The sequence below is a fragment of the Pinus tabuliformis genome, chromosome 3_2 (genome assembly GCF_031772625.1).
Source record: "Pinus tabuliformis cultivar Carrire ecotype Pingquan chromosome 3_2, CPIR1, whole genome shotgun sequence".
Classification (NCBI taxonomy): Eukaryota; Viridiplantae; Streptophyta; class Pinopsida; order Pinales; family Pinaceae; genus Pinus; species Pinus tabuliformis.
In genome coordinates this window covers 46,950,876-46,962,994 of record NC_142302.1, presented here as the reverse complement: position 1 = coordinate 46,962,994, position 12,119 = coordinate 46,950,876, and positions in this window count along the sequence as shown.

Genomic DNA, 12,119 nt, shown 5'->3' with positions numbered 1-12,119 from the left:
GTCGACAATGGTTAATCCGAGGTTTACCGTTTGTAATACGTGCGTGTCTGGCGTCGTTCCCAACGAGGGGGGATTGATCCCCTCACTGGTTCGGACACGAGCTCGTGCTTCTCCTTTAAGAGGAGCTTTCCCAGAGTACAAATGAGACAATTGGATTTATTCTATCACAAGATAAGCTACTTGTTTGGTTTTGTTGTCTTGGAGAGTTAATTACTCACCTACTCCAAGACACTAGCCTGATCTAAATTGGTGTTTCAGAGCCCTAGTAAATAAAAGTTACTACGTTGATTTTACTTTAGGCGTTAATTTTATGGTTTTTCTTAAAGACAACAGGTAGCGGAAGTGAAACCAATGGTGTGTAGACTCGACTCAAACCACTACAAAGATGCACCTAAGATGATTTACGCTACTTTTCTCTTTCAATGAAATTCCTAACTAAGAGAGTTGAGAAATGCAAATTTTATAGAAAACAACTTTCTTAGTAAAGACAATCAAAGAAACAATTCTCTTTATCTTTTCAAGCATACAAACATGACCACTCCTTACGTGCACGAAAAACTCTTTTCTTTCAAAACTCTTCAAAGCTACTTGAAACAAAACTTTTCAAAGGAGATGTTTTTGTTTTTTCTTTTATTTAATAAAGCATATAAATCTATTTTAACGAAAATCAATCTCAAAAGCTATAAAATCTGTGAAAACTTTACTCACAAGCAAATCAAAAAGAAAATTACTCTAAGCAAACCTAACGAGGCAAAAGCCTACAAAGATGATTCTAGGTTGTTTTACTTGACCACAATCAAGTCAAGGACCATCTAATGCAGAATCAAAAGACTAGTCAAAACAAAACTCAAATCTTTTTGTTCTTTTTGTAAAATGGAATTCAATACTCAATCAACAAGCACTTCGAAATTTGCCAAAGAGACAACTCAATGGTAAGTTTCTCTCACAGGTAGACTTTATGACAGGTCTGACTTCTAAGAATGCTGACAAAACCAGAGAGATCTAAGGCTTGACAACTTCTACCGCCAAAGTCACTACAAGACCTACTCAAAAATCAAACCCTAGGGCTTAAACTTCTATGAAATCCACTAAAACACTCAATGCTATCGAAACAAGTTCAGGTGAAGATCTTTGACAAGAGACTAATGGATCTGGGCAGTAAAAACTAAGAAAAAGCAAAATCTAAGAGAAAAAATGCAAAAAATGGAATTTTCTTAAATTTTAACAGGGGACGTAGGCAACCCGTTAAGACAGGTGCGGGCCCGCTCTGTGCACACAGCGACAGTGCGTCGAGGGACGCACTGTGCAATACTCAGAGGGTGCGTCCTACTGGAAAATTCAAGAAAAACTAAATTGAATCTAACCCTAAGCTAACCCACCCAAAAACAAAGTCACAGAGCCAAAAACCAGAAAATAAATGACTTTTCTCAGAGCAAAGTTGCATACAAAGGAAAAGACTTTCACATCAATGGAGTCCCCAGTGGAGTCGCCAATTTGTCAGGCAGAAAGAGTCGATTGTGCGGACACAACCAACCTCCCTAGGAGCCTAAGACTCTCTAGTGACAAACAAGACAAACAAGAGCAATCCTTCCCTAAACATGCATTTACTATATAAGAAATCAAGTGTTTAGATCCTACCTGTAGTCCCACGCTGTTGTAGCAGTCCAGCCTCGCTGATCCGGATGAGCTCCTCCTTCACTTTGAAACCTGCATCCACTAACAATCAAACGATTAAATAGCACTTGATAATCTCATAAAATAAAACATATTTAACACATAGACCAAGGAGTACATGAAACAACTCATAAATAACAAGTTATTGAGAAGAATGGACTCATTTGCATTAATAGGTAACAAAAGGAACAAATACAACCTGAGCCTTGGTGTTGTGCAGTTCCCTCCCAGGGTCCATCAAGAGTTCTCCTTTACTTTGACAAAGCTCACCCACTTCCAAATAGAACAAGCAAAGATGGCAATCTCTCCTCACAAGCTTCTAAATGGGAGTCCTAATTCCAGCAACATCTACCCTTAGAAATGTATAGCTTCCAACCTCCCCTCCTTCTGGCCCAATGCCTGTATTTATAGTGCTCAAGAGGAAGTTAATCAGGTCCACCATCAATGGGATAATCCCCTCTTTGGATGGGATAGCTCCCTTATTGATGGGATAAGTTCCTCTTTGGTAGGGGTACATGAACCATCTGGAGGCGCTCAATACACGTCGAACAACCTTCTAGAATGCTCTAGAAATGACCACAAGTAACTTTTTAAAGATGAAACTTGCGCATTTTGACCTTTACAGGGGGACGCACCTGCCCCTTTACATACAGAGCGTCCAAAGATGCAGCTTTTGTGAACATTGGGTGCGTACCCGCAGGTAAGGTTGAGAGAACCTGCGTACCCAGAGATAAATACATTTATAAAGACTTTCTCTCTTTTTGGAGTTTGACATGGAGAGCAGAGGCATAAGACTTGCCTAAGAGGATAGCATGACTGTTGATAGAGCCATACTAACTGTAAATAGCCATGGTGACATTTTTTGGTGTAACAGTTCATCATCACCTCCCTATTGAAAGTGTTGCTCATCCTTTGAGCAACTTAGTCAATGTCCATGTTCTTCATGGCTTTGGTAGCCTCTCTGACATCCCATGCTTCTGATGTGGTCTCTTCTTCTTGTTCATAGAAGCCTCCTTTCCTTTCTTCTTCTTCCCATTGCCTCTTTTCCTCTTCTTCTTTTCTACCTTCTAGCATCCCTAGGAGTAGTGGTGGAGTGAGTTTTAGGCCTATCCAATTGACCTTCAACCTTTGCATTGATTTCTTATACATAGGTGTCATTTTGAGTGCCTCTCTCAACCTTTGAGGGGAGTGATATTCTCTGATCTTCAAGTTGTGTGGCAGTGTGTTCCATCTCCTAAAGGCATGTATACTATTAGCTCCTAGCAGCCTAAACATATCCTCAAAATGTGAAATTTCTTGCTCTTGGGTAGCAAGATATCTAGGTGCCAGTTGAGGATCATTTACAATTAGATTATGGGTGCTGATTAGGGCCTTGGGATTTGATTGTTTAGAAATGATGAAAAGAGGTTCATTAAGCTCTCTGGCCAATATTATTTTCATCTCTGTAGCCCTTGACTCCTCATGGTTCATCCATGATGCCAAAGCCATTAATTACAGATCTCCTAGCTCGGAATTAGGATCCCAAACATTCATGTCTATGAGGGCCATGTTGTGCAAGTAAAACTTAGCCATTTTGGCCCTATCCTCTAGTGTACTTTGATCACAGAGATCAATAAACTGCCTGTAGTCTTGAAATGGCATGGTGCACATTTGTGCTAGTGTTTTAATATCAAATTGCAGCCATTGTTCTCTAAGGTAAAGAGCATAGGATTTAGCTGGCATCCTACACTGGATGGCCTCCAAGGAGAGGCTGGTCATACATGCTAGTTTGTTTTCCCTTCCCTACAGCTGTCCTCTTAGCCATTCATTTTCCCTCTCAAGTTGATCTCTCATTATTCCTTCTCTGTCCCTTGGTGTAGGGGAATCTTCAATCCCAATAGGGATTTTTGTTGATATTTGTGGATTCCCTTGTTTGATTCTTGCGCTATTTCTTGTTTCGAAATATAGAGGGGTTTGCCTCCTTTTTTTCCCTTTTTACTTGAATGGGGTGCTGAGAGTAGTGAAGGTAGTTGTTGCCTCCCTCTCAGGGGCCTCTGGAGACACCCTAGGTGACTCCTCCTCATGTTCTTCCCCTTCTGTTTCAATGCCTTCTTCCTCTCTTTTTTTCTTATCTTCTTCCTCTTGTTGTTCTTTCTTATCTCCATCATTTTCTTCCTTCGTTTCCTCTATTTCAGCATCATCCTCCTTCTTTTCTGCTTCATCATGTTCCTCTATATTAGTTTCTTCTTCATCCATCTCATCCCCATCTAGCTCGGTATCTTCTTCTTCTTTATTTGCCTCCACCTCACTGGCAGAAGGACTAACATTATAGGTGAGGGTTTTGATGTCATCCTCTGCTAGTAAGTCTCTAAATACTGACCATGTTATAGGGATCCCAAGGTTTTGGAGTGCATCCTCAATGAGGATCCTGATCAGCCCATGGTGAGCCAATTGTTGGGAATTCCCTTCCTTTACTTTGTTGCTGGAGTCTATGAGTGATTGCATCAAGAAATAGGGTATGCTGAGTCTTTGGTGAACTGGTGTTTCTACCCCAAATCTTAATTCTTAAAGCATCCTAAAATGGTAGCCATAAACAACACTGTATCTACCCTCACATGAGATATATTTTGTAGAAAATATGATGTAGGTTAACCTGATAATGCAATATAAATCAAAGCAAAATACTATAACCTACTTCTACTATCAATTTTCGGAAGCTTAAAGATCAAGCTAAACAATATAACCAAAAGAATAAGAATCAATCACATAATACACATGAAAATACTTTGGGAAAAGCATCAACTAAAAATCCCACTATCTGTATTATCATACAAGGTGGAAATACATAGGAATTATAAAAAGCCTTAGCTCTCACAGCTAGAAGGCTCTCAGTACAATCCTCACAGATGCTCACAGGTAATCTTGGCTTCTCTCCAACCTTCCTCTCTACCCTCCAAGCTCCTATTTCCTTGCGCTATTCCTATGGGATGATTCTCCTTCAACCAAGTGGAACACTTTGATCTCACACACTGTCAGAACTGCGCAATCCTCAAGGAATGATACCTTGACTGCATGCATGAGTTTTATTTATAAGAAAACAAATGAAACTGATAGTACATTTTCCTTGACTTTAATCTCAACTAGGTCTTTCTCAGAATAGACATGCATGAGTTTTTGATGAGGGAATCTTCAGTTAACTGGAGTACACTAGTTGAGTGCATGCATGCATCAACTGATTGTTAACTCTCTATTAGTTCCTAAAACAGTTTGGAACTAATTTAACTGGAATTAACTCAGTAAACTGAGTTAACTAATTACAACTCAAATATATCTCAATATTATCTCCTTAATTTAAGGGATAACTCTTGCATGACTTGAGAAGGACTTCTAACTTGAATTTCTCCAACTAATTAATTCAAAATGAATTATTAATTATTTCCAAGTAGCTGTTAATACTAAATTTGATTTTAATTCACAATTTAATTCAAGGACAAATTAAATTGGAATATTCTTGTTGCCATATTTCAACACTCGTTATTGGGAAATCTAGTGTCCACTCGGAGCTGCTAGTCCCACTAAGACTGGTAGCTATCTTAGAAATAAACAAACTAAAACTACTTTCGCTTTCCTTTATGAGAAGTAGATAAGAGGGGAACAAAGGAAACCAACCTCAGTCTTGCGCTTAGTTCCTTGCTTGGTTCCTCTCCCTTTTGACAGATCCTTGCCGCTTTGCCTTCATTTACCCAGCTTCAAAGAGCACCTGTGGAATCAAAGCAACATAATACTATTGAAGAACAGAGATCTACAATCATAAACAATATAGGACCAGATATATATTGAACACACAAATGCATATATCATCAAACATACAAGAATGTGGAGGAAAACTTGAATAGCTTTATTAATATCAAGAATAGCAAAGAGGATTACAACCAATTGTTCTGACCTAGCGTCATCCTCCCAGCATTAAAGCCCTTCTTCACCTCATGAAAAGATTAGATCACCCAAAATTATGATATTCCACCAAGAAACCAACAACACTTCCTTCCAAAATACAAAATTCCAGCCCCTAGATCTCTAGGATGAGGGATCCATATATAGATGATTGCAGGGGGGTGAGTTAGCTTATGGGACTTCGATTAGTGTCCTCTCTTTGATAGTTCTTGATTCCACTTGGAGATTGATGATCTCTTACTCATCCCTGGGAGAATTCAGAGAGGCAAGTGTCACAGGAGAAGTTTCTGGAAGATTCCATGTCGATCCACCTTGCAAACTGTCTCTACCATTTGTCTACTCTCACCCATCACACCCTACCGAAGGGATTTTTAGTATGCATCACACCCTTTACATTGGGTAGGTGAGATGCATCGCACCCTCTGCACTGGGCAGTCTATATGGTCCAGCTTTGACCAGTTCTGAGCAGTTTTCTGTGGAGAACTTCTGGGAGATGATGTAATCAGCTAACCTTGTTCCTTTAGGGTGTGAAGCAACACTTTTAGGGACTTAGGAGCCCTTGGTTTATGGACATGTATGATTGGGGTTGCAATGCCCAAAAATGTCTATAACAGTTGCCCCCTAAAGCATGAGGTCGTTAATCTTTTGATGTCGGGTGAAATGCTTTATCATGAGGATCTGAAGTTTTTTGAGCTGGAAGGCGAGCTGTAATAAGATACAATACAATACATTATCTTCATAATATTTTTCATGATCTAGCTAAGGTGGGCATTCCCATGATCAACTTTATAAACTCATTTTAATGTACATAAGACAGAAAACAGTCTGTGTAACAGATTGATGATTCTGATAGAGCCATCATCCTTTGATTCGGATGATCATCTGTGCAACAATGATGTACATTTGATGTTTTTATTTTCCTGAATATATCGCAGCCAAGATGGATGAAACTAGATCCGGGGTCTTCAAACTCGTTCAATCTTCACTCGGAGTACAAGTCGATCCATCTGAAAGATGTTCTGGAGTCGAACATGGAAAGACATCACCTGATTACCAGCCAATGATGTAAGCTGTTAATAGGCGCGAGAGGAATCATCGATAATGATGATGACCCTCAAGTTACTACAGTACAATTTGCGTGGTGTGAAAAAGGGACTTGGAGTTGAACACCACGCAAAATCTTTCGGTCGAAGGCCATTGATGTAAACCTATCGCCCGAAGTGAGAAACTTGCCATTAAGGCATGCAAGCTTCAAAGTACTGAAAGGGTTGTTCCTAAGTCGACTTCTTGGATAATGAGCTGATGTCGAAAAGAAGCGACCTGTTGTAGGAGGGCCTTAATGAATCCCACATCTACGACATAGAACAGAGTAAATGATTTTGGCGGTGAAAATGATCTGATGATACAGGGTTCAGGGTGGCGGTCATGAAAGAATGGAGTGTGAATGTATTGCAGCGGATGAGACACAGGTGAAATCTCTGAGCGACTTCTCTTGAACATACCGGCGACACTGACATGAACTGGTAGTGTTAACCCCAAATATGGATGGTGCGATGGACCAATGGTGATATGACCAGTGAATGGAATAACCCAACCTGAATCGGATGTGGAGTGAAAGTGTCATGTTCAAGAGCGACTTGCTACCAATAAAGTTTCTTCAGGTTTTCTTCCCAATTTTTCCCCAGTCATTGCTGACCAGTACCTCTTTATTTTTGTCAAGCTTAAGGAGGATAACATATGCTTTTTCTATAATTTTCCCTTTAGGAAAACCCATCGCTATGTTTTAACGAGCCTAGTGATAGTGAAACTCGTTCTTGTCTATATGGACAAGTTTGTCACTTTTTGGTTTTAATGAGTTTAACGACAAAGATAACTCGGTCCTTTTCAATTTTAGAGAGTCTGAAAGGGACGTAAAGGAAACTCCAGTAATCCTTTTTCATCATATAATCCCTTAAGTCTGAAAAAGTATAAAATAATACGAAAGGGATGAATTTTCAGTAATTTTAACGAGTTGAACAAAACAAGCGCTCGATCTTTTTGTGTAATAATCCCTCAGGTCCAAAAAGATTAAAATATAGAGGAGGGATAGCACTCCTGGTAGCTTTAATGAGCTGGAGAGGCCAACTATTTGGAAATCTTTTCATGTTTTATGAGTCAGATGAAAAGAGCTTAAAGGAGACTTGTTTTTTGAGGAATGAGTGATAATTTCAGGTAGCAGCTGATTCCAGGTAAGGTTTGGAATTTTCCAATCATGGCAGTGTCACAAGGATGGCTAACAGGATCATTCTTCGCAGTTGTTCCTCAAAAGGAATAAACAATCAAATGGAGGTGAATGATCGGTTAAAACAGAGTGGAGGTGATGGTAAGAACACGACCAGGGCTCAAAAGCTAATGATAATGCATTCACAATCATTATTTACCGGGGATTGGTTCATTTTTTAATGAGCTTAAACTCTGGGGGAAACATTTGCTCATTGCTAAGGTTTAATTTTTAATGAGCTTGAACTTTGCATAAAAAATGCTCATTCCAGTCGTATAATAAGGATGTCTCATCGATAGGTTCAATTTTTAGGGAGCTTGCACCATTCGAAACTTTGCTCCGAATCCTTTCATTATGCAAGTTAGGAACGACCAATCCTACGAGTTTAAAGGGTTGAGAGACTACAAACTAAGAAAATAAATGGTCGCTCTTTACTTTCAGGCAAAAAGGTTTGCATGCCCCCAGGCATAGCGAAGTAGAGCTTCCAAGTTACCATATGAAAGTTCTTGCATTTGCAAGATGCTCCATCCGCGTTGTAGACAAAACACTTCCTAGGCGATGTCTACCAAAATAGACAAAGGTGAGTGGCGCGGTCGCCTCCACTCACATAACTTTGACGAGGGAATCTTATTCCAGTCTAATCCCATTTTCCTAAATGGATGGATGTGTCAGACTAGACATATATCCTCCGCGGAAACCTACCCTATACCCAAGGTTTTCCTGCCGAAACAGACCAGGGTGCATGCCCCCTGGGTTTCAGCCATGTCCTCCCAAATTACTCGCGCTCTTCAAGTGGATGGACTGGAGATTGAAGAGACAATCCTTGCATGAAAAGACCATTTAGGGATGGCATTTGACTATTAGCTGTGTGAGCTGGGGAACAAAGGCTAGTCTATGAGTTGTGTAGAAATTTTGAATAATATGACACATATTCAATGGAGATTATCTTGATCATGTACTATTGCGGAATACATACACAATACATAAGCTCCTCTACGTTGATCATCAATTTACAGAAGCAGAAACATTCACAGGGGCACATAGAAGCATCAATCAAACTCATTAACACAATATGTATCCCGGGGAAAGCATCTCGCTAAAAACCCCAACTATCTGTATATTATATTGATTGAATCATGTAACAATACAAAGTACAATGCTTATCACAAGCAATCTAGTACCAGCTCCACCTGTTACACACAATACAGCTCAGATCTGATCTCAAAATCTATTCCACTGCTTGCCTGCCTCCACAGCTCAATACCTGCTCAAGAATGAATGAGAATGGTTTACCAAACTCGTATTTAACCTCCAAAGAATCACTCACACTGGGAAAGACATGAGTAGAGGCTATAATACTTGGTATTGGCCAATTCATTAGCATACTCAATCCCTTTGATTGTGCAAATCATCATGCACAACTATAGTCACAACTGATAGCAATCTGATCCTCTAACACCTGTCCTTGCTGAACTGAACATGCAGTGACATGCAACTGAGTTAACTGATGTATTCTATAGTTGCATTTTGAGTTACTAATTAGTTTAACAACTCATCATTAGTCTATTTGCAGTTAGACTAATCACAACTAGTTTAACCAAGTCAAACTGAACACAACTTCATTAACTCTACAATCAACTCCACCAAACTCAACTGATTGAGTTCTAACTGAAGTCATGCATGCAACAACTCAACTGACCCACAAAGAAAGTGTACTTCCTTCTGACAGCTGCATGTGCCACATCTGTAGCTCAAACTGAAGTGCTCCAAGAGAATAAGATCAAGTTTATAGTCCAAATATTATTATGAGACAATAATATTTGACTTTTCTATTTTTGACAGCCAGTCTAAAAATAGACTTTGATCACTCCTGCTGTGATCACTCCTGTTGTGGTCACTCCTGCTGTGATCATCCCTGCTGTAGTCACTCCTGCTGTGATCATCCCTGCTGTGGTCACTCCTGCTGTGATCATCCCTGTTATGGTCACTCCTGCTGTGATCATCCCTGCTGGGATCCAAAAATAGAACTTGCACCATAATTTTCCTGTGGGCCCACTTAGTGAAGGCGAATCTTTTCACTAAGCTCCATCATCTTGTTGCATTCTCAACAAGCATTTCTTGTTGCACACTTTTCAACACTCCCTCTCAACAAGAAAGGTTTCCTCTCAAACCCGATCCTGTAACTCTGGAATGTTCTCCATGCAACACATCTGGCTGGTCCACTTGCTCTGTCATCAAAGTCTCTGAATGTTATTGTCTTTGTCGACTGAAGACTCTGCATCTCTATGCTCTTCAATATCTGACTGCTCTAGCCTCTATCACTTTGATCTCTGACTGCATCCGTGCTGCTGCTGGTTCTATCTCCCAGCATTGCATCCGCACTGCACCTCCCAACTAACCTCCCTGTTGGGCTAGAAACACCCTCTGATGCTGAAGCTCTACCTACTGCTGACAAGTGCTCCCTCTCTAACATCTGTGCTACTGCAACATCTCCATGCATCTCGCACCATTTCACACCTCTCTGTGCCACCTAGCACTGTGCAAAACACTTGTGCCTCTCGCATTGCTACAGCCTGCTAGCTATGCGCTGTCCTGGGATTCCCTGCACTGTCGCTCTCTATGCAACTCCATCCACATCTGTCTCTACCCAATTAGTAAGTTCCTACTACTCCACATCAGGGCTCCCGTAGCAAGGTCTCATCCAAGAGGTTGGGTACCTCAAGGATCTTTCCCCTCCTCCTTGGGACAATCAATCCACATCACCCCACCTCCTACCTGGAGGTATGGCTACATGCGATCCCTCAACCCACCTGGCTCGAAGTTTCCCCCTACTAGAGGTCTCTGGATGAGTATATGTCTCTACTCGATCTCCTCTCAACTTCCCCTATTGTGGCTCCTCCACAACCTCCTGAAGCTGCTGCACCAATCGTGGCTCCTCCACAATCGTCTGAGACTTCTTCTGGCTCTGCATGTTGAGAGGTAATATACACTCCCTCTCAACCACCAAGTCTCCATCAGTTGCCTCATTGCTCAAGGCTTTGCATGCATCTTGAACCTCAAGAGCATATAGGTTCCTAACCCTTGAACCAATATCATGACAACAAAAGCATCTCACCTTCAACTTGTCAACCTTCTTCCCATCACTAGAAGAACAAGATTCAGAAAGAGAAACCTTCCCCTTCCCCTTATTTTCCTTACTCGCTAAGGCACAGTTCTCCTCATCATGCATAGATGAAGAACTGTCTATGGTGCTCCATCTAATCTCCTCCTGCACAAGATCCGACCAAAGTCTCTCCCATCCTGGCAGTTTCACCCTTCCATTCATTGAGTCCTGGTAGCTATGCCGACTCTTAGGAAGGTCAAGGAGTGCTAGACTCACCATCCTCATCCGACAGTCACCCCCACACTTCCCAGCTCATCTCGGCATTGGGTGAACTTCGTGAGATACTAGGGCATACTGTCTCCATTCTCACACTTAATGTTTCTGAGTTTTATCTCTTGCTTTGGAATTAAATTCGAATTCCACCAGCTCAAAAACTCAACCACTTCCGATCTAGAATTCGTGAGAACAAAATATTTCTGGTATAGAGATTGACTGTCTGGGCATTCATTGGATATCTCACCTTCCAAAAGAAGAATGAATCCAGAGGCTACCTAGCCCGATTACAGACTCTACCTGAAGAAATAAAATGTAAACACTTTCTGAATAATAGATTCAATGATCAATCCTCACTTTGATATCCTGTAGAACGTTTTCTACAAATCAAGCAGCTCCGATACCATGTAGAACTTCTTCTACAAATCAGCTAGCTCCGATACCATGTAGAAATTTTGAATAATATGAAACATATTCAATGGAGATTATCCTGATCATGTACAATTGCAGAATACATACACAATACATAAGCTCCTCTACATTGATCATCAATTTACAGAAGCAGAAACATTCACATGCGCACATAAAAGCATCAATCAAACTCATTAACACAGTATGTATCCCGGGGAAAGCATCTCGCTAAAAACCCCAACTATCTGTATATTATATTGATTGAATCATGTAACAATACAAAGTACAATGCTTATCACAAGCAATCTAGTACCAGCTCCACCTGTTACACACAATACAGCTCAGATCTGATCTCCAAATCTATTCCACTGCTTGCCTGCCTCCACAGCTCAATACCTGCTCAAGAATGAATGAGAATGGTTTACCAAACTTGTATTTAACCTCCAAAGAATCACTCACACTGGG